This window comes from Dermacentor variabilis, chromosome 2 (genome assembly GCF_050947875.1).
Source record: "Dermacentor variabilis isolate Ectoservices chromosome 2, ASM5094787v1, whole genome shotgun sequence".
NCBI lineage: Eukaryota > Metazoa > Arthropoda > Arachnida > Ixodida > Ixodidae > Dermacentor > Dermacentor variabilis.
In genome coordinates, this window is record NC_134569.1 from 52,574,178 (window position 1) to 52,598,632 (window position 24,455).

Consider the following 24,455-nt stretch of genomic DNA (forward strand, 5'->3'; position numbering starts at 1 on the left):
GTGTGTGTGTGTGTGTGTGTGTGTGTGTGTGTGTGTGTGCGCGCGCGCGCGCGCGCGCGCGTGTGTGTGTGTGTGTGTGTGTGTGTGTGTGTGTGTGTGTGTGTGTGTGTGTGTGTGTGTGTGTGTGTGTGTGTGTGTGTGTGTGTGTGTGTGTGTGTGTGTGTGTGTGTGTGTGTGTGTGTGTGTGTGTGTGTGTGTGTGTGTGTGTGTGTGTGTGTGTGTGTGCGCGCCCTCCGTCGGACGGCCTTCTCATTCACGAAGTGGCACATTCCCGACGTTTGCGTGCATTCGTGAGGGCGCAGAAGAAAAGTAGGAGCGTCCTGCCAGGCGTGATTTGCCATCACCTTCGGACCTAGATGCGACTCGGCTCGCGCGATACCTCCACAGTCCAGCCCAGTTGCTCATATTGCGGCACGCGAACTTGTTCCATCCACATAAGCAGAAATCAGGTCGCGCGTTTTGGACAGCGCATGCATATTACGGTATTCGATCACGGTGGCAGCAACCGAGACGACCGCACAGCAGCGCAGTCGTTGGGAAGTACAAAGTCATGGCGTCTATGTAAAACAGAAAACGTGCGTACTGACTGTGAATTCAATATCTGAGCACTCCTTTTTTTTAATTTAGTTCATGAGTCATGGCGCCTCTATGATTGCAGATTCCTTCCCAAGACAGTGGGTTAGATTCCTACACCGGCGACTGCATTCCGCAAATCCTAACTGTCTCCGAAAGAAGAAAAATATTTTCATTGAGGAGAAAAGGCACTTAGTTTATTTCAAAGTAAGCACTAATGAAATCAATATCCAGCCTATATTCCCACCGTTCGATGAAACTCTGGAGATTCTCAAGCTTAACGATTCTGAGCGGCCCTTGCGAAGTTGTCTTTCCTTCGTGCGCAGTGGTAAATCTTTCTTTTATGAAACTTTCTTCGTTAAAAATTAAAGAAGAAAGAAAGAATCACAGAGACCTCGATCTGATGAATACGGTACGTCGGGAACGCCTGCCTTTTCCTGTGATGTCATTACAAAAGAAGCGTGAACTGCGGCGCTGTCGTGATGGGGAAACCAATCGCCCGCATTCCACAGTTTTGCACGTTTCGCTCGCACATTATTCCTCAAGCGCCTTAATAGCTTCTAGTGAAATGGCGAATTGGCAGTCTGTTCAGGACAAATAAATTTCTGCTGGACAAGCCCGAAAAAGGCGGGAAAAAAATAGATGAGAGCGAGACAGAGAGAGAGAAAGAGAGAGAGAGGGACGCTAATCTTCGTCCTTGCACCAGCGCGCTTGTGGCCTTTTTTTTCGGTTTAGTGAAGGAGTCTTCAATTGAATTGAAACTTGCTCCGTTTTGGGGTCATACTCATAGCACCAGCTGTCGTAAACTGCGGTGATCCCCGAAAAAGAAAGTCTGTGATTAGTTACGTCCTAGTACTAAATCAAAGAAGTGACGTTTCTTTTGTTTTTGTTCTTCTTTTTTTTTCATAATTTGGGAGCTCGAAGCGAACAATTTAAACATCGCGACAGCCAGGCTCAAGCTTAATCCCGCACTCCAAATCCACCAACAGCTTTAATGCATTTTAGCGAGTTCTGAAATCTTGTCATTTGTGTAGCGACGACTCTCGTTGGGTTCTTTTTTTTCTTTTGTCTAGTCTATTCGACAATCTCGTTAAGAACGACGGGTTCGGCGTCGGCCGAATGGATTATGGTCTCTAACGGTCATTTCTGCTCTTGGAACATCCAAAATCACTCAAAATCTCGTGTACGACTCTGGGCCTCCTTCATCAACGTTGTTTGAAGCATTTCAAGAGTTTATTTGGCCGTTTTCTCAAGAAGGAATCAAACGCTCAAGAAGATTTCCTGTCTGCGACCAACAAGTGTTGCAATTTCTCAAGAATAGCGCGACCACAGTTGGGAGAACTGTTACCATGATCGCAAGACATTTTGCGGCGACGCCAACTTGGGTACTCGGCTAGGGAAGTGTAACCTACCCAACGGGAAAACGCAGCAATGTAATTACGAAGAGCTCCATGAGGCCAGTCTGGTTCCTTTTTTTTATTATTATTATTATTATTATTATTATTATTATTATTATTATTATTATTATTATTATTATTATTATTATTATTATTATTATTATTATTATTTGCCCCCTCCCTCTCGTATGCCCAATGTCATGACTGGACAGTGGAATTGCGCGTGTATTGTTCTCCATGGTCGTGCGCAAGTTTCGTCAATTCATTCACTAGTTCAGTTCCAACTATGGTGGTAAGAGTCGGAACCCAATGACATGCAATTTCATGACCACGTGCTCTCGCATCGAGGGTCGGCTACAAACAATTTCACGATGATTTTATAAACTGCGTGCACTTCTTGTTTTCCCTGGACCTTGCAGAGCAGCTAATGTGCAGATTGACCCATCCTTCTGGAAGTTGGCTTGCTGTAATAAACCTTGAAGCTACAAGACACTTACTTGTGTAGCCGTAGGATGTAGAAACCCGACATTATACATGCGTAGTAATCCTGCTGTAGGTATACGGAAAGCGCAAGTAGAACTGTCTTTGGTGCTCGAGCCATCTGCCTACACTTGTTTTGAGCCGAAGCGCCGGTTGTACATTTGAAACGTTACTAATTGGGCCGTCACGATTAGTGACACTGCACTTGTTTTCTTCATTCCCTTGATGGACACAAAAACTCGTAGTTATGAATACAAATGACGGTAGTGTTTCGTATCACTCCGTTGAAAACGAGAACGATTTATCCGCATCCCTCCAGATGTGAACGTAAAGTACATCAAATGCTGAGTGACAGCGCTTCCAAACGTTTGAGCCGCTGATCCTGGGTAAATAATAGAAGAAAAATGTACTGAAATGTTTTCTTGTCTCTCACCACTGTCCCTGGAGGTCCTCGCGCTTCCGCAATAAACATGCAGTGTGCTCAATGTCACCTTCGGTACTCCAAGACAAACTTGAAGAGTTCCTGCGTTCAAACCATGCAACTTATTTCCTCAGAGCGGTACACCACAGAGCACTGGCTGTGAATACCGTAAAACTAATCTTAATAAAGCAATGTTGAGCCGCAACAAGTTACACTTGGAGGCTCACCATCATGCTTGACTCAAATATTCTAGAAGTCGGACAACACTGTTCACTTTCAAGAGGTTCCAAGTGGTAAGTCCAGACTATGCTGCAATGAAGATTAATAAGTATAAAGCGATGAAATTCGATCATTTTCAATCAAGGACCGTCAAAATAGATGTTAAAATTCTTTAGATGTTCCATTGTGAACGGTAGTAAAGAGAGACAGGCAGAAGAGAGGCCGGGAGATTAACCAGAGGCGAGTTTCCGGTTTTCTACCCTGCACTGGGGGAGGGAGAATATGGGGGTTGGAAAGAGGGAAAGTGAGAGAGAGAGAAAGAGAGAGAGAGTGAGGAGAAAGAAAAATAAAAGAAACGGAACAGCTAACAGAAAAGTCGTTCCAATTACGGGCGTTCACACAGGCCGGTCGATCTCAAAAAGCGCAGCAGCGTTTGCACGGCCTTCTGAAGTACCTGTTCATCAGACGAGCTCATGCCTGGCCTTTGTAGAAAAATAATTATTTTTGTTAGGACCATATTGAAAGGTTTCCCTTATGACCTCAGGCATTTCTCCTAATTCCCAAATGCAGACGTCTACATACTACCTTGAGCAGATCTTCCACGAAAGACGACGATGCAACTGCGTCATAACTGCGTTGAATAACGCCGGACTTAACACGCTTCCCTGTGGAACGCCATGTGTCGCCGTATGTTCCGAGACTTTTCCGTTGCCAATCTCCATCCTTGTGAGAAAATTATGCGTGAGACGCAGTGTCTTCCTGCAATGCCGAGCACACTAAGCCTTTAAGAACATGCACGTTACTGGCCATTCCGTAAGTGCGTTTGTTTATGCATATCATCAGAATTATGACAACCGTAATAATTCGTTTTGACTTTTACGCTCCACACATGTAACTATATCCATAACCTTGTACATGGTACAGATCCTCGAAGAAAAACATATGGACTTTTGAGGTATTAAATTTTGTGCGTCATATTCACCACTGTATTCGCTCATTCATCGGCTTTGCCGATATTTTTGGAGATGAAACTTGTCATGCTGACTAGTCTAAATGACTCTAATGTCACGAGGCTTTTTTCCAGCTTCAGAAGAGGCACCGTTGTATAATACCATTTTTCATTGTTCAGTAGCATTGTTCATTGTTCGGTTGCTTCATTTGCGTATTCTATACCTCAGTTTCAAAAGTTTATGCACCTGTACGGCGCAAGTGTTGTTTCTTCAGCACTCGGCATTCTATTGGTGTCTGCCCCAAGGCAAATTCAAAGGCGCAAAAGCATCACGGGTTCAGTCAAGAATGAAAGCTTGTCATGGCATATGCGCCGAAACAATGTTTCGTACCGCAGCTGTCGTCACGCCGAAAGAAACAAGCCGAATCGTGAGGCAGAAGTGCAAATAATAGACTGAGGGAACGTAACTACAAACACGGGTACAACAACTATACGTCGTGACGTAGCCATCCATTACCGCCGGTGGAATTGCTCCCCCGCTTTTCATAAATCTACGTCTGTGAGCAAAAGACTATGCAAACCAGAAACACCTCGTTGAAACCGATCTCCTTTTCTGCCTGTGCAGGCTACTTGAAGCTGGGCACTTCAACCCAAGCTTGTCACTGGGAACTCTCGAGAATGCACTCGCCAGTTTCAGTTCGTGCATCTGAGTTACGAACAAATTCATTTTCTTTTTCGGCAAGCCTTTGGCCCGTATACGTCTGCGTGTGAGTGTACGTTGCTGGACAAGCATCCGCAACAGCTAACCAATCATTTGCTAGAAGCGTTCACATTTGAACGATGCGACGATTATTGCGTCATCATCCCTTGAGTGTGTCTTTGGAGACAAAGAGAAACGAGACATAAAAAAACACATTAAAAAGCTACATTTTCGCTTCGTATACTGAAACTTTATGATGTGGCACCAGCTAGCGCGACATTTCATTCGTATGTAGAGACGTCTGAAAACATGATAAGGCTCAGGCAATGAATATAAAAACTCTGAAGATACCTAAGCACTTCTTACGGGTTGTGAATTCGAAAGCATTTATGTTCAATCGAAAGCCGCTGAGCGGTCCTACGAGTTATCAACTCTTCGCAGGCAAGCGAGCGCGTTGAGACGCTTGTCCAAGCTTAGGGCAGTGTGTAAGACACTCGGCTTCTGAGCGTGTGGTCGTAGGTCGAAACTAACTAGCGCCAATTTTTTTTTCCTTTCGAATTTACTTTGTCTTTTTATACATAATTTCCTTATATCGATTACGGAGGCGCAGTTAGAACACAGTGTAGAGCTTTCAAGGTCAAGGAATGCGTATATAACAGAGGTTTCCGAGAGCGAGGATGACGTGGCGTCGCGACAATGCCCTCTCCCCTGGCACATTACCTGGCGCGATATTGCGGCAGTACATGTTCCCTTTCGCCCATTGACGTGCCGTCGCAGCCAATAAGAATTTAGGTGCTGTTTCTCGCTTGTCCAAATGACTGACGTCGGTTTTGTTGTTCAATGAGCCATTCAATGCATTCGCATCAATAAGTATACTTTTGCGTCACGCAGACGACCAAATACACAGATGGAGAAAGAGAAACATGTTGGCGATAATAATTAAAGGCGCAACATGGTGAGCTTACGCAAAGAAGGATATATATGTTGGATCCCTCGTTTTCGAATAAATAATCAGTGCCTGCACCGTCTATATTAGTGTTTTCTCTTGTCATCGCCTATTTTGCGCAATAATATAGTGATTTACCGTCATATGTTTTAGCAGCATATTCTACCGAAGGAATGCGTTCTTCACGGTACTAAATATCATTCTCCAAATAATTTACTCAGAGACACTCTAGAGACCGCTTATAAGCATCAGTAAGTCATTCTTTTTATCCGCAACGTTCACTGTAAGAAAAAAGCACCAGTCTCTCGCAAATGCTTTAAGCCAACTGCACGCCTGATATTTTGCAGCAACAAACATCCCACCTACGATTGTGCAGTCTCAGCCATCATTAGCCTTGGAAAACAATTCTTTTCAATGAGAACGAAGTTGGGGCGCCCGCTGGCGTGCACACTGCCTCTCGTGTCGTGCGCGTGAACCAGAGAGCCAGACACATGCCCTGCACGCCATCTGCTGCACGGCTACACCTTATCTTCCAACACACCTCCCAAACGACCGGATACCCAACCGGATGCATCTTTTTTTTTTCGCTTAATTATGTCTTCATCTCCGTCTAGCTCTTCAGCAACATGTCCTACCATTACTGACTCGAATTGCTCGACGCCATCTCGCCGTGCATTGCTCTCAAGAGGCGACGGCAGCGTTAGAGACGTTTATAAAAGTCTATCTATCTATCTATCTATCTATCTATCTATCTATCTATCTATCTATCTATCTATCTATCTATCTATCTATCTATCTATCTATCTATCTATCTATCTATCTATCTATCTATCTATCGTTGTTGGAACTACATGCTTGGCACAGTTGGCAATTTGCATTATGGCGGCACACAAGGAACTGTCCTTGAAAATCTCCATACCGACTATGATTCAGCAGTGAAAGCACGAAGCTCTTTCGCAATGCGAGTGGAAGGGACTTTCGAATCCTGATATACCTCCTGTTCTCAAACATTCCGTACACACGTCCTCCTATTCTCTCACTAAGCTGCTCTAGGCCATGAAAAGGACGGCTAAGGTAAACACTGAATTGAATTAGACAGGTGGAGTGTTTTCTTCAATCCTTTATATTTGGAGAAAAAGAAGCGTCCGTTATTGAAATACAAAACAAGAATGAAGCTTCTGTTTCTTAAACCAGGAAGCACATATCGCGCAAAGGCATTTGATTATGCATACTCTTGCGCAATGCGTATCACTGATTCGAATAATTTCTTGAACTGAGTACGAATGCCGCGACATTAAAGAATGAAAGATGATTGCGCGACGTGGGGCTCCTTGAATGCGGTAAAATATTCTGTAGGGCGTGGAAATAAAAGTTTTGTAAGAGCGTCAACTGGCTTCGGTGTAGTGATAAAATTTCGCGCGCAGTCTCACCAGAACACTGGCTCCTCATTGTATTGATTCAGGCACTGTATATTATTTATGATCGGTGACATCTAGCTGTACGAGCACTATACGGCGTTTGTGTTGAGACAGCGTGCGTATGTGAGATCAAGTTTTCTTTCGGCTTAAAACGACATTACGTCACAGTACAAGTGCACAACCTATGCATAATCTACTTTTTTTTTTGCATTTTACGCACCGAACAGCATTAAACACAGGACAAGCACAGTGTTACTTATATTTCCTCGACTTACTTCCTCGAACAGTCGAAGACTAGAACAGCCTTCCTTCAGACTTTGTTGTCATCACTAGCCTGATCTCGTTTTAATGGTGTGTGATTGATTATATTGGATATAGTTAATCATGTGTATAATTTGAAATATATGCAAAACCCACTCCATAAGTATTATCCCCTCATCTTTAGGAGTACTTAAGGATAATAGGCTGCTGAACTAAATAAACAACAAGAAACATACCGGACGCGGTCCTGACTGTCAACTGAAAAGTTTATTACATTGAAATTGGTACAGAAAAGTAACGAATCACGAAAAGGAAAAGACACAGAGACAGAAGCATAAGGCGAATCGAGGAACGTTATAAGGTAATTATGTGGCACTGAGCGAACGGTACCAAATTTATGATGCCATGGGAAGCGGGGTCCCATGATGCGATAAACAAGTTCATATACTACTGTGATCAGCACTCATTGCATCAGCACTGCATCGAGGAGGCGCGGCCATTGTACGAGAGGCTATCGTTGGGCCTGATATGCAGCAATGCCTATACACCTTCCGAAGAAGGATGTCCGGCACCGCAGCCTGTGATCACTGACATTTATTATTAGTCAGAGGTCTACAGAAGTACCAAAATAAGTAAGCTGTCGGGACGCAAATATATTTTTAAAAGGTCGAACATTCTTGAAATACAAAAAGTTAAAGTACAACAATATTGGTACAGCAGAAGCAGCAATAAGCTCGCGAGACACAATAAAATTGATGTAGGTGAAGAGGAAGCTATCCTTCCCATTCTGTGGCAGTGAACGCGGTATTGTGCGCAGTACCGATCATTCATTCGGGTGCTTCACTGGGCTGCATTCAATCGGGTGCTTAACGAGATGGGCAGATCGGTCCAGTCTCGATCCGCCTAGCTTGTTGAGCACACGGCTGAGTGATCGGCTCTGCGCACTCCTCCGGACCTTGGACCTTCTAACGCACTGCTTTGTTGGCAGGCTTTTCTACAATACGTCCGGGAACCACAGGGACCTGGCCGGTTCTTGGCCGAGAAGACGACAGGACCAATAGGCATCGATGAAGAAAGTGATCGCCCTCCCCGGAAGCGATAATCCTTCAAACGTGACCTACCACATCAGAAAACCATGAAACCGACTTTCTGTATTTTGCTGTCTAGCGGACCGTGCAGACGTTTATAGTACTTCCTGGTTCGGTGTGCGTGTGCGCGTGTGTGCGTGCGCGCGTGTGTGCGTGTGTTTCTGTCCACCTCCATTTCTCCTAACCCACTTTTTAGAATGAATTTGTGACTACGGCGAAGTTGGGTAGGATTGCGTAGAATTGCGTTTTTATCGTAACTCGGCATAACTCGGATGATGGTGTACTCATTCGGAAGCAAAGCATCAGCATCGGCTCGTGTTTGGCGCCTACACTCAGTGACATATTTTTAGCCAATCAAAGCATAAATATGTCAGATTCATTGACTTACTTTAGCGTTTTTAAGGTGTTCAGAGCTGACGGTTTATTTGACCACCGAAGGAGCAATTCAGTTTTTAGATATCCAGCTTCATTTTTTGGACCAACACACGTGTTAGATATACAAGCCTACAGCTTAATGAGCCCTTGCTACCGTACAACTACGCTCATTCGAAATTTGTTAAAAGGAGCATTGCTAACTTATGTCTTAGAAATGCTTTTAAAAAGTCGTGACATCACAAGATATACAAAAGCCTGAACAATCAATCGGAACGGTTATATAAGCCAGCGTCTCCAAAGTCCTTGCACATTTCTGTAGCAGAGGGATTGCTGAAAAGATCTCGTGTTTACAGGTTGTTACGGTTGGCGCGTAGCACCTCGTGCAGAAAGGATGCTCGACCCCCATGCCTCATCGAAACGAAGGGTGAATTCCCAATTTGTTGTGGTTGTCTCGAGCGGTTGCTGGTCTGGCTGGTGCCCCGCAGTGCTTACAGCCCCCTTTGTGTGTGTGCGCGACTTTATAGGGACCCCTTCCACGAACTATCAAGCTCTACAGGAGAACTTCTGCGAACCAACGTCGCCTAGAAGAATGAATCAATCGCCCATCCACAATCAGACGCGCTTTCCTGAACCAAACAGGCCCCGCGGGTTGCCGCCAGAGAAGGCAAGCCCGTACCACCTCACCTGGGAGCATGGATCAGCAGCCCCATCCCCGACCAGGCACCAGGGTTGCCACCTGCGGAGGCGGGGCCGTGCAAGCTCACTGGGGAGAAGTGATCAGCTGCCCATCCACAACCAGACTCAGTGCCTATCAGGTGATGTTGACGTGAGCAAAATCCCACCTACGACTTTAGTGGGCCTATTTAAAGGGCCCTGCAATGTACTTTTTAACTTCCTTCTCTTCTCATCTTTCACCAACCATTGAATAAACGGTGCAAGTTTGGCACTAGAAGTCGTCTCGTCCTTGTCTGGTTTAGTTTAGTTTCCGGGGGCGCTTGTTCTAGTTTATGACGCAGAGTACAGTTTGCGATAGCACATATATTGGAGATATGATAATTCCAACTTAGATTCTTACTTATTGTAGCATCCAAATATTTATATTCACTTACTTCAACGAGAGGATGAGTAGGAAGACTATAGGGAAACATCCACTTGCGTTTTTTTTGTTGTTGTTGTTATCTGCATGTATACTATTCTTTCGTCATTCAGCTTCATGTCCCACTGTTTGTACCATGAATAAATGTAATGAAGGTTAGTATCCAAAAGCTCCTGGTCCTGTCGGCAGGAAATCTCACGAAACAAAACCCAGTCGTCTGCAAATAAACCTATTTGTACGGGTTCAATAATAAAGTTAAATATATCATTATTAAAATCAAAAGTAAGAGTGCTCCCAGTACACCACCTTGTGGTACTGCGGTAGTAACTTGCAAACGACGCGAGTGGCAACCATTAACAGAGGCCGAACGTGCGCGGTTTTCTAAGCAGGCGGGAATCCAGTGTGTTATGTAAGTTAGGGGGCCAATCAATTTTAGCTAAAAGTTCAGTAACGCAACGTTTTGGGGGTGTTGGCATGACATGACGAGGCTTATTGCACACGAAAGGAAGAGGACACACAAAGACGTGATACATACAGGCGCTGACTTGCTACAATGTTTATTTCGAGTACAACATATGTGGGACACGTCAGGAATCCTCACAAGTGCGCAGTAGGCAAGTCTCACTTATCTTTATGCAGATAGAATAACTCTTTAGACGAAAGGGCAATTGATGGTTGTGAAACACAGTTATTTCCTCACCTATCAAGTATTTCGACTTCGATAATTTTGCGAGTTAAGTGATCCCTGCTGCTGCCAACAGTGGGGCAGTCTTGATATACTGGAACTCGCGTGACGTGTCGATCGTGACTTGCACTGACACCAGAATGTCTACAGTATCTGCAGTACGCATCGAGCAACCCTCCCCGCTTTTCCTTTTACGTTATAGCGTGTTCCTTTAAACGCTCACTGAAGCACCTTCCGCTCTGTCCCACATAATTCTTACCGCATGTTAATCGGATGTTGTACACTACTGCCTTAGCACAATCAACGAACTTGTTCTGATGATTCTTATTGCACACGGGCTTTTCAGGTAGGCAAGGCCTGGTTTGCCTGCAAAGACATTGCAACTTTGTTGGAGCGGAAAACACTACTTTGACATTCGCGCGTTGTCCTGTCTTTTTTAACGGGTACGATAAGCTGTGGATGTACGGGGTGACCAGAACTTTCCTGAAGTCGGCTCGAGTCAGGCTGCCAGAAGCCTTTCTAGATAAATTTGAATTCGGAAGACCGTAAGCAACGCTGACAGTTACATGCGTGGGATAACCCTCCAACCGAGGACGGACGATCTGATCGTTACAAGTCAGCGCCTCTGTGTACCCCATCTTTGTGTGTCCTCGTCCTTTCTTGCGCTGGAAGCCTCATCATTTAGCTTGAAGATGATTAAGTTTTGATGTGAAACAAAGTCGAACGCTTTTCGAAAGTAAAAAAAAATACGTATTTGACCAGAGTTGTCGATAACGCTTGCAAAATTGTGAATAAATGTGGTTAGTTGTGTCACCTTATTAAAGCCCTTCCTAAAACGATGTTGAAGAGGGAATGTAGTTATCTGATCAAAACTCGGTTATGTAATTAGTGACAATATGCTCAAGCATCTTGCAGCTCAAAGAAATGAGAGATATAGGACACTAATTTGATATCAGCGCAGTGTCGCCTTTCTTGTGCATGGGCACCACACGTGCCGTTCGCCAGTCATCTGGTAGATCCGCAGTCGATATGGATGCGCGAGAAATGCATGCAAGGGATGGGGCGAGCATTTCTGTGTAGCGACGAAGGAACGCATTTGGAAGGCCAGCAGGACCAGGTGATGATGTTGTCTTCAAATTACGAAGCACAGCCACAACACCTTGCAGTGATACAACATCAACGAGATCCGAGCACGATACAGGGGTGCGACTGACTGTTTCAGAAGGGACGTAAAAACACGTTGTGAAAATATCATTTAAGATGTTCCGCAATGGCCTCATTGTCGGCAATTCGAAAACCATCGAGTTGTATCTCGCCAAACGAATTTTTATTCTTATTAGAGAAATCGCGCAACTTCTGCAGGAATTCTTTTAAAGAAGTTTGGTTGGGTGTATTGAATAAACGCCATTTGGAATGTTTCCAGTCCTCATTAAGCACCGTTCGACCAGCTTTAACAATGTTTCTAGGTTCTCCTCTTTTTTAAGGGGCTAAACAGAGGATCCCATTTCTGGGATCCTCTGTTTAGAGCTGTTTGAACAGCCTTCGGGGAAGTAATACCTGAAGGAATTTGGAATAAATCAGCAATACGCTGAAAGTTCTTGTCCAAGATATTATTAAAAAGATTGTCTATGAATGTGTCCCCTAGTCTGATTAGGCGCGCGAGGCTCTTGTACTGGACCGCTTGAGCAACTTTCTGTAACGGAATGACACCCAGCCCCCCATTCTTTGACGGAAGCCATACATGCATGTTAGGAAAACCAGGAGGCAAGTGAAGAACGCTCTTAACCCACTTGCGAACGAGTCCATCCAGCCTGCAGGATTCTGAGGAAACCTCTAAAGTATTCGAAGCACTGTAAAGAAATATTGGGAGAACCAGTTGTCTCAAGCAGTGCACCTTCTGGAACGGCTTCAAGGATGCCTTCGCAAGGAGTTCGAGGAGTTTCATTGCCTTTTCGGAGTGGACTATAGGATTTTTGTTTATGAAAATACTGAGACCTAGATATTTAATTGGATCATCTCTTCCTTTCGGTTTAATATCCTGCCCCAGGATAGACAGCGGAGGAATATTGTAGTTAAAGCCCTTACTAATGTGGTCAGGCCGCCAACCAAAGTACTGTGACTTTAAAGGATTAATGTGTAGATCAACATTTCTAAGAAAGGAAACAGTTTCGTCTATGAGAAGTTGGAGTCCTTCGCGAGAGTCTGACATCAAAAGGAGGTCATCTGCAAAAGCCATTGCAGACATTGAACTTTCATGCAACGGAACACCTACACCTAACTCATTTAGCCGGTAGATTAAAGGATCAATTATACAATTGAACAGAAAAGGAGAGAGAGGGTCGCCTTGCTTGATGCCTCTTCTCAATGGCACACGGACATTATCTGAGATACCTCCACAAGTATATGTGGTGGTGCAGTTTACATATAGATGTTTAATTAAGTTAAGGATACGTGAAGGAACTTTACGTGCCTCAAGGGCACTAAAAATTGCCGAGTGAGACACAGAGTCGAAAGCCTTGCGCAAGTCAAGACTTACTGAAAAGAAGGGTTTACGTTTGAGTTTGAGCAACCTCATTATACCTTGCAAGACAAGCAAGTTTGAAGATGTACTGCAATCTTCGGCAAAACCGGACTGATATTTATGGAAATGGTTAGTGGCACTCAGCCTACACAGTAAGAGCTTAGAGAATAGCCTAAAAAGGACGGGGGAGACAGAGATTGGCCTAAAATCGCCTGCACCACCCGGATTGGATTTCTTAGGAATGAATACTGTCCTACTTTGTTTCATTTCCAATGGAACCAGACCAAAAGCTAACCAATTATTAAAAATGTGGCATAATATGCTAGGAGGTATCTTTAAAAGTTCAGAAGTGGGGACATTATCGGGTCCTGGAGAGGACTTTGAAGAAAGTAGTCTTATAGCGACAGCAACTTCTCCCTCCGTGAACAAAGATTCATCAACCTCAAGAACTAGTGATGATTCAAGTGGGGAGGAAAGTGGTGTAGAATAAGTGTTAAAGATGGGATCAAATTCTTTATGTAAGTCTGTCAGAGAACATGCAGCCGAGGAATCACCTATGAGGAGGTGATCAGCCAGAACTTTAGGACCTAAATGGTAAAGCCTTTGGTGCTCAACGTATCGCGATCGCTTACGTTGGTTTCTGTTTTGTGTTTGTGGAGTGTTAGGAGTGTGAGGACTGTTCTTGTTTTTACTTTTAGTTTTCTGTTTGACTCCAAAAGCTTTGTAAATGACGCGGAGGTCATCTATGGAAATCGGACCTACTATTAGACTTGAGACGATAGCCTCATCTGTTATTCCAGCCTCGCAGAGTGCGAGGCGCACTTCAGAAGTTGAGAGTTCAAGAGGAGGGGGAGTTACCTCGCCTGAAAAGGACGGAAGAGCAGGGGGTGGGACCACTGTTTCAGACTTCAATAGCTCAAGTATGTCTTGATATCGACGCGTACGCCGAACTTGTGAAATTGAGGAGATTGTTCGGCTACTGAAAACGTCATGGAGTGCTTCATTAATCTTTTTGTGGATACCTATTTTTATTTCACGTTTTGCCAATGCTATTAATTCAGAGTCGGACCATCGACAGTGAGAGTAAGATGGACCATCAAGATGATGGACTTCCCCTAGGCCAGTGTGTGTAGCCTTAAGCTTGGATAAAATTTCTAAGTACCTCGATTGTTTGCGTATCTTCTCGATACTTTCCCTGGACCGGTAAGGAAACTTTGTCGCTAGGACATCAATCATGGAGTAGACTTCACCCAATCCCAACTCGGCATAAGCCAATGTTTCTAATTCAGGTAAGGTCCATTGACCACTAGTTAAGTTGACATACCGACTCGTCGAAAGACCAGGTGAGGACAACACCGTTTGGGCGCCCTCAGCGCCAGATACAGCAACGGAGTCCTGCTCAGAGACGTCAGGACGACGCTCTTGAGCACTGCAAGTTAAACCAGCAAGGCTCTCGCCCTCATCACCAGTCGCCAGAGAAGACGGAATGCCAACTGAAACTGGAGTGTTATTTATGTCAGGTAGGTCAAACTCGTTGACCACCTCTTGTGAGGAATGTTCGGCAGTTTGAGACTGCAACTGTGAAAGAGCAGTTCGTTTGCATTTGGAAACATGCGAGGACATATTTTTACTAGACGGTAGTTTCTTATGGAGGCAATAAGGACATTGCCATAACAGAAGAGTATCATGCAAGGCATAATGTGTTTCTAGCTTGACTCTCGAAGTCAAGCGACTATTACAAATGTGACATATGTAAGCATCTATATTGTAAGATACTGTATATTCCATTTGGAAAGTATAACCACCGTGGGAAGCAATCCACGTCACCCGGGGCAAAAAAAAAAGAAAAAAAGATATGCAGCACAAGCCGAGGCACAAAGTACGAGACAATTTCAAAGCCTATGTGGATAATGATACGTGAAGGTTGGTGGAGTATCAGGAAACCTAGCTCAAAAGTAGAAGCACTTTCAGCCCCCCAAACTGCTTTGTTATAAAAACAGGCGCAGCAACCTTAAACCTAACCCTGTTTTGCAACTGCTGGTACAGGAAACCGAAGCTAAAACTGCTTTACTGGATCAGACGGTGCAGCAAACCGTAAAAATTATGCAGTCGTAATTCAAGACACTTAGAGCGTGGCACAAGATCAGGTTGGATCCAGAGAAGATCCTGCTAGGAGCAAGCTCCCCTTCCTTGGCAAGCCAAGGGCGTGCTTTTGGGCGGGAGGCACGAACCCGCTTCAGGAGACGAACTCCTCTTCCTCGGCAAGCCAAGGGCGTGCTTTTGGGTGGGAGGCACGGACCCGCTTTAGGAGACGAACTCCTCTTCCTTGGCGAGCCAAGGGCGTGCTTTTGGGCGGGGGGCACGATCCCGCTTTAGGAGACTGACTCCTCTTCCTTGGCAAGCCAAGGGCGTGCTTTTGGACGGGGGGCACGATCCCGCTTTAGGAGATTAACTCCCCTTCCTTGGCAAGCAAGGGCGTGCTTTTACCGGAGGAGCACGAACCGCTCTCTGGACCACAGACCTGTCCTGCTTCGCTGTTCAGCCGGTGCAGTTAACCAAGAGCCCTGTACTGCTTCGCTTTGATCAGCTGGTGCAGTTTACCATAAGCTGAGTCTGCTTTGCTGAATCAGCAGGTGCAGTAACCTGAAACCTAACCCTGTTTTGCGACTGCTGGTACAGGTAACCGAAGCTAAGCTGCGTTTACTAGATCAGACGGTGCAGCTGACCGTAAGTTTCAAACGGGTGGTAGACATTTACAAACGGGTGGTAGACAAAGTTCCAGAGATTCGTTAAATGAAGTACGTGGCTTCAAACTGCGGCCTAAGCCGCTGGCGACCAGAGGCCGCTTAAGACATCATAGGGAGGAGTCCGTGTTGCTCCCGCGGGTGGAGGGTCTCTAAGGCTGGTAGCCTAAGGCCCTTTGTGCATAGAGGATCAACAAGTTACACCCGCGCGGCCATCTTGGGCCAATGAGACGCTTCTTAGTTCACCAAGCTGACGCCTGGCTATCCAGGGGGCACCACGAGGAGGTGAGCGTCTCTGAAGCAGCCGAAACAAAACCTGTAAGAGCTGTCTCGCTACCCAGGGATTGATTTTTTTGTTTTCTTAGTTTTGTTTGGTACGAAATTATCACGACAGTAAGTGAACATCTGTTTAAATTGTTTCCAAAAGATATTTACATCTGAGCCTTGAAAGCTGCTGAACTTTAGTTCAAGGTAATCCAGGACACTCATCTCTGGCACGAGAAAAATCCTCTACAGAAACTAATTCAGATGCAGCAATACAAAGTTTTTCAAGGCCACACAATAACAACGCCATTGCATAATCAGAAATACAGGGATTCAGAGACATTATAGTCTTGGATTGTCCTAGTAACAAATGCAAGATCTAAGATTGAACAGGATGCACCACAAACTCATGTAGGCTCTGTTACTATACTTGTTGCACATCCAGGTTAGGCGTAGTATCAAGCAAGCACCGAACATTTGAACATCGATCTGTATTTGAAAATGGATAGTGCCAGTTAACAGAAAGTAAATTAATATCGCCAACACTGATTACTTCTTTACAAGCAAATGATCCTAAATGATTGCATAGATTCGGGGTGCTCTGTAAACCGCAGACAACAATAAAGTCTGCCCTGAATAGAACAATTTCAAAGTAACACTTTCGTCATATTCAAGCTGACGTAGCAGTGATGTTCGAATGCCATATTTTATCTAGACAGCAGCACCGCCACCGCTAGTAGGACGGTGGAGGCGAAAAGCCTGATATGAGGGCGGAAAATTATCCACGTCATCAAGAAGTCAGGTCTCCGTAATAACAGCAACGTGGGGATCGTAATCTAACTCGATGACTGCTAGTTGTGTTGAATTCTTAACGACGCTACGGGGGGTTAGTTGATTACGGGGTTTCACGTGCCAAAAACACTTTCTGATAATGAGGCACGCCGTAGTGGAGGACTCCGGAAATTTCGACCGCTTTGGGTTCTTTAACGCGCACCTAAATCTAAGTACACGGGTGTTTTCGCATTTCGCCCCCATCGCAATGCAGCCGCCGTGGCCGGGATTCGATCCCGCGACCTCGTGCTCAACAGCCCAACACCATAGCCACTGAGCGACCACGGCGGGTACAGGTCAGTTCATTATAGAATAACAGGGCCTGAGATAAAGTAACCTTTATTCTGACTTGAGCTTCTTCGTCCCGCATGAAAACATGCCCATTTACTCGCAGGTTATCGTTCATAAGGGAAACATTCTTTCCTTGTTGTTATTTAACCTTAACACTTGCCCATAATAGCTTTCTTTTCTGCATTGTCTCACGCGAGTAATCATGTTGAATAGATATTGTTGTCCCTTTAAGCTTGTTTGCGTTCTTAAACACTGCCTGTTTCACATCACAGTCCTCAAAATTAACTATTGTTGGTCTAGAATTGCCACGTCTGCCTAAGCGGTGAACTCTACAAATAAGAAGGCATGATACCTGCAGTCTTGTTGAAAAGAAGTCGTTTAGAACTTTTTGCTTTAAATCCGAGTCTTTCTCATTAGGATCTTCCCGCATTCCAGAAATAACCAAATGTGAACGTCTATGAGGTCTTCCAGACCGGTTCATTTAGATTTCAATACCTTTATTCATTCTTCGAGTGATTCGACCTGGGAAGTTCGGTTTTCTACTTCAAAAAAGCGCAACGTAAGAGCATACATTACATTTTCCATGCTCTTTTGCTGTTCCCTTAGGGCTGCCATTTCTTCAGCTAATTTATTTTGCCCTACCAACAATTCCTTCAGTATCTCTACTGTTGAAGGGCCTGGACTATTAGTTGCCACATGACCGCACAAAAGTAGCGCACATAAAGAGACTGCATCATATGGATCATAATACCCTTTTGTCGGCATGGCACGACCAGAAGGCCACAATAATCACTACGAAAGCTGCTGTCGGTATACTGGCGGACAACTTTCTGTGGCAATGAAGGCAAAGCTACGGGGGCGGAGCTTCTGCGCATATGTTACCGCGCCAAGTAGCCCGCCAGCGTATCGACAGTGCTTTTGGTTGCTCGGAACAGACGCTGAATCCACGCAGCTTCCACGTACGACGGTTTCGCGTTTACTCAGACGCATAAGGGAAAAGCCGCACATTAAGTAAACTTTTACATTCGGGGGTGTATTTTGTCCCATTTAACTGCCGATAATAAGGTCTTTATGTTTTGTCTTCCCGAGCTTAAACTAACTTGCATGAAAACACTGTACTCTTTTCAGAAGCGCTCTCTCTTGTGCGCGCTTTGCCTCCGTAGCCTTCCCTTCATTACCACAGAAAGTTGTCCGCAAGTGTAGGATTAACGTGCACGAAGTAGAAAAAGGGATTTCTTGAGAACATGCCACTGTCCGGTCCACCATGCCCACTGAAGATGTAGCCAAGGTACATACCTGGTATCGAAGCTTCCATACAAGCCGATACGTTCAAAACATTGGCGGTTCATCGATGGTTCATGTGGCTTAATTGGCGCCATCTTATTGAAAGGCGGAAGAAAAAACAATGCGACTCAATATCCGTTAAAAACTGAAGTGACATCATTTTGTTCTCAAAGGCGCGAAATTTGTTTTGGTGGTCTGCCATTAGAGCTGTATATTTAAATGCCCCGCCATTTGACTTGATGGGTGTTTCGAGCTTTCAGCACGGAAAGCGGTGCAAACAAAAGTCAGCCGTACGGGTGACGAAATCGCACCCCTGAACAGAACATACTTTCTTTGGAGGCCGACGAAAGCCTTGGGTGTAGAATGCTGGTTCCATCGTCGGACGCCAAGACCGTTGGCCTGCGCAATCGCATGAAAACAACTAACGTAAGCAATTCTCTGGCGGTCGTAGCGCACTACTTTTGTCTGAGCAGGTTGAAAAAGGATGAAGCTACCCTCGTCACCAAATTCAGACAAACGTCGACAAGCAAAGCAGCACAACGTATGAGGGGGGCGTATTGTAACAGGTGAACTTTACGAGCATGCGTTTCCGAACACGTCAAGAGCTACATTGGTTTGCAAGCAATAGGGACGTCAATGGCTCCTCTTACGACGGCGGCTGAAAAAAGTATTTATTGGTGATAAAATATAATGGAGGTGTCTTTTCTTTACTCGTCACTGGTATGTAAAATTAATAAGGAATTTTAGTTTCGTCGAAGGAATCTATCTGTATAGCTTTAATTAAAGACGCTTTTTTTTTTCTTTCCCAATGTTTGTTCCCTCCAAACATAGTCGCGCTTCAATCGCTGCTCCCATAACCAACCTTGCTGATGTCGGTGAGAGAGAGGGAGAGAGAAACAATTTCATGTAGTCGCCTGCAGGACGACACCACGACTAAATGGCGCCGTGACACGGGCCCTGACGTCTTCTCAGCGAGTGGTCTCTACTCAACTCCAGCGCGTGTTACTCCCGCGGTCGGTCGCCCTGAGGGGCAACGTTCCGTCGGTTTCGCTCGGCCTTTGTCTTTCAAGAGCCGCCGAGACCTGCTGGACGGCCCAGGTTTGGCTTTCGTGGTCGTAGCATTCCACCGCAGCCGCGAGTCGCGGCGGAATCGTTGTACTTGTCGAAGCTTCGTCGGGGAACTTGGTGCAATTTCATAGGATGTGCGTGAGGGTGGCCCTCTCCCGCTGGCCCACGTGGCACACATCACTCACATATAATTTCGGGTATAGATGAGTCATTAACACTCGGGTGGGTAAGGAACCAGTTTGCAATTGTCTGAACAGCGTCGCCTCCGCTCGGCTCAGCCCCGGGTGCGGGGGTGGGAAAGTCCTTCGAGCCAGGCGGTGGAACTAAGTTCGTTGAACGTCGTCATGCGGTCCTTGGCACTACATCACGTTGGACGGTCGGTTGCAGCGGCGCGGTTGGTTAGCGCTCGCGCCACTGCGTGTGCCGTCTCGTTGTGGTTATCGTGCTTCTCCGACGCATCGTTGCCCGCGTGCGCCGGGAGCCACTTGATTCTAACATACCGATTCCCTCGTTGCAGGTCAGCCGAGCACAGAACGCGCACAGCCTCACCACACACTTAGCCTTTGCATAATTCCACACTGCACTTCGCGAATTTCACAACACCGTCTGGCACCCGGGGTCGGCAATGGCCAGGGCAATGGCCACCTCCTCCGCCTGACACGCCTCGCGGACCCGTAAGCTCGCCGCTGCCCTCGTCGCGCCGGACGACGCCTCGATGACGGCAGCTACGAACGCCGCGCAGTTTCCCTGGTGTTCTGCCGCATCCACGAACCTTGCGTGCTCGTCCTTGACGTGAAAGTCAATGAGGGCCTTGGCCCTCGCCGCTCTTCTCTCCTTGTTAAACTCCGGGTTCATGTTTCTCGGGATGAGGTCTACCCGAATCCTGCGCCGGGTCCCGTCCGGGACAGAAACGTCGCTACTCGCCTTTTTCGCCCCAGGCGGGAAGCCCAAGTATAGAAGTATGCGCCTGCCGGTTTCGGTCATAGAGAGCCGCTCCAGCTGGGTGGTCCGTTGCGCTTCCGCAATTTCCTCGAGGGTGTTGTGTACCCCCAGGCTCAGGAGCTTGTTGGTGTTCGTACACTCGAATAGTCCGAGTGCCGCCTTGTAAGCTCGGCGTATCAGGGTGTTGATCTTATTCTTTCCACACTGCATCCAGTTGTGGAAAGCTGCAACGTAGGTGACGTCGCTGATTACGAAGGACTGCACAAGCCGAATCAAGCTTTCCTCTTTCGTCCCGGCCTTGCGGTTGGCGGCCCGTCTGATGAGACGTATTGCGTTGGTAATCTTGGCTGTAACGCGGGAAATGGTCTCGCCGTTGCCCCGTCGCTTGTCTATAATCATGCCGAGCATCCGGATTTTGTCGACCTCCGGGATCACTTGGCCGTTGCTCGTCACGATTTCGATGGCCTCGTAATCCCTCGCTTCGCTCTTATTACGTCTGACGTACTTCGGTGGTAACACCAGCAGATCTGACTTGCTCGGTGAGCAGATCAAACCGGAACCGTTCAGCTGGTCTTCGATCACGTCGACGGCTTCTTGCAGCGTGCTGTCAATGTGACTATCGCTGCCTCCCGGAACCCACAGCGTGATGTCATCGGCATAGATGGTGTGCCGGATGCCCTCGAGAGAGTCGCTTGGCCACCCCGATCATAACGAGGTTGAATAACAACGGCGAGATGACCGAGCCCTGGGGTGTCCGAACACTGCCGAGCCTCTTCTGTTGGAGCCGTAGATCGCCGGCGCAGAGCTCGGTAGTCCGCCCCGTCAGAAAGTCCTTGATGTAATTGTACGTTCTTGCGCCCATGTTGAGCCTGGACACCTGGGCTGGGATCGCAGAGTGCTTCACCTTGTCGAAGGCGCTCTGCAGGTGCAGCCCCAGAATGGCCTTGTTGTCTTTCGTTAGGGTGTCATCGTCAATGATATTATTACGATATCATTGAGCGATGCTCAAGAGACGAGCCGCCGCGTGAACGACGAAGTCGGTCGGTACCCTTGGCACGAGCGAGTGTCAGCCTCGCTGCCTGGCTGCAGTGTAAATAGCGTGTAAATAGCATCTTTCGTCTGTGTCTTTCCACACGAAACAATATCTTTCTTCAACAGAATCATCGCGTCTTGGCTGCCGAGGGAACGCCGAAACCGTAGGAAACCGGGTTGTGGTGGGGCATAGTCCCGACTCCTCCAGGTAGTCCTGCCACCTACACATGAGGACGTGCTCCAACACCTTGCCCACGCAAGACGTGAGCGAGATGGGCCGGAGGTTGTCCGTGTTCGGCAGCTTGCCCGGTTTGGGGATGAGAATGGTCTTGGCAGTCTTCCACTGCTGGGTCAGTGACCCCGCCCTCCAGCACTTGTAATAACCGGTGAGGTTCTCGATGGCCACATCGCTGAGGTTCTTGAGCGCTCTGTTAGAGATGTGATCCAGGCCGGCCACCGACTTGCTGATTAGTTCGTGCAGGGTCACTCGCACCTCCTCGACGCTGATGTCGCGGTCGAGCTTCTCGTTGGCTTGATCGCCGTACTCGGGATGCCTTTCCGTGGGCGTAACGGGAAGGTACTTGCTGTCTATGCGTCTGATTACTTCGGTTTCCCCGTTTTCCTTGACTGCTCTGTGAATGATCTTTGCGAGGCGGTCGCGTTGTTGGTGACAATTTGTTCTGAACCACTTTTTGTCCGAAGCTTCGGGACCTATTTGGACCGACCTTTATGTAGCTCTGCGGGCGATCCGTTATAGGGAGGTCCGATGACGTAGTCGTAGTAGATGGCACTGTCGTCCCGACTGTGCACCGTGAGTTGCACCGTGAACTACCTGAAATGTGACAGCACACGTGTCGTCGCAGGTAGACATGTTAGTGACGAAGCAAGATTCTCGGGATCAAGCCTTCTGGCGAGAACGAGCAGAAGACCCTGCAGGAAGTAGAAAAAGGGATGCCTAAAGAACACCAACGCCGAGGTGCTAGTGCCACGAAGAGACACCTAAGTCAAAGATTAGGGTTGCCTACATTTATTTGGTTCTTCAGCTAACAATTTATTGTCCGTTCATTGCCTGTTTTCTGCAGGAAGAAAGGTCCAACGCGTCCGCTGAAAGACGATCTTTTTCACTTGGTCATAAAATTCATTTCGGATTTTTGTTTAAACAAAACGAAAGAGTGGGATTTTTTTCAGTGGTACTATGCACAAGCATCAATGACAAACATCGCCGTCTTTAATATCAATAGCGTAACTGACTTGCTCGCCTAGTTTCTGTTCTAGTACTTCACAGTCGTCATTTCATAGCTCAGGTATTTCCTTGATTTCGATGTTGTTACCCCTTGAATATTGCTCCAGGGGCATCACAAGGCTTCACAGCTCTTCATTCTGTTGCCTCAAATTCTCTTGCTTTTGCGCAAGATCGCGAGTTCTTTTTATTATTTCATCACATTTGCTGAGAGGAGATTCAAAGTTTGAAATTATAAACTTCATACTTTCTTCTATGCCGACGACCTGGGTTGATAATTGAGCAATATGGTCCCGACGTATCGTTATCTCATCCAGTCGGGAGGCAAGTTCTTGTGCACTCTGGTGATCGGAGCTAGCGTCCTGGGCTGTAAGGCAGCTAGGAGTTCCGTTCTCGCCTGTCGCGCAGTTTTCAGCAGCTGAGCTAGCTCTTAACCTGGCTGAGCAACCCCTTGTTGGGCATTTCCACGCCTTTCACGCAACTTCATTCTTTCTCCTATAGAATGTTTCATTTTACGAGAGTATTTTCTTACGCGGCAAGTGTAATCGCATTCGCAATAGTTGATTCTAGTACAAGTCGTTGCTGATTGACTTCTGGCACGCAAGTCAAACGTCACGCGTCATGATGATTTTTCTCGGCAAATGGAAAAACTGACATAGTCTGGCAGCATCGGTGGCAGGTTTGTTTGGCGGAAAAATTCTGAAATGTCGATGTAACCTGTAAATACACGACGAAGCAGTTAAAACACGCCCAGGCTCCTCCGCTGGCGCCGCCAGAATAACGTGGAAGAAGAAGGCACAATCGCTGCTTAAAATGGTAGCAGAGTGATGTCTCCGCCTTCGCTTGAGTGGGGCGTAAACGAAAGAAGGTCGTCATGATGGCCAGGTTCATCTGCACCCAAGGGGGACAACATATGTGACGCTTGCTGGTGCACTGCGCAAATGCTGCAAGTGCGCGACAAAGCAATTACAACATATTTACGCTGCTGTGTCGCCACGCCAGAATCCAGTTCAAAATAAAATTCTCTTGACAGGAGCTGCAGAAAACAAAACCGCATATAGAGTTCAATCCCTGGTCGTATACATTAAATCAAACACTGGATAGAAGTCACCGTCTTTGAGTCCTTAGAAGTGTTTTGAGTTCGTGGTTGTTAAGAGTACTGTTGTTGTAATCGGAGTTGTCGTTATATTCGCTGCTCTCGTCTTCACCGTGCCGTTGTTATTGAACTATGTACCGCTGTTTTAGCTAGCCCTTATACGGCTTTTCTAAGCGTTCTTTAGGTGGCCCTGTACAATTTTGGAAGGGGTTCTTGCTATCGTGGGTTGAAAATTTAGGCAGGAATTGACAGAGCGAAATCCAAGTACGTTCAGGATGTAAGAGATTGTAACAATAGAACTATATAAGGTCTTCTTTAGATAAAGTTGGAACGACGACTTGAGTCATGCGTGCCCATAATGGAACCATTTTCCAAATAAAGTCAATTTAGAAAGAAACCTCTTACTGGCTTTCTATTACTGAAAGTATGCGTGTAAGACTTGCTGAACTAAATTTTAGAATATGTTTTTCCATCTCGCCCATGAAGGTAACTCCTTGTATATTTACATTATTTTTCTTGCCAGTGCTTTCTTTT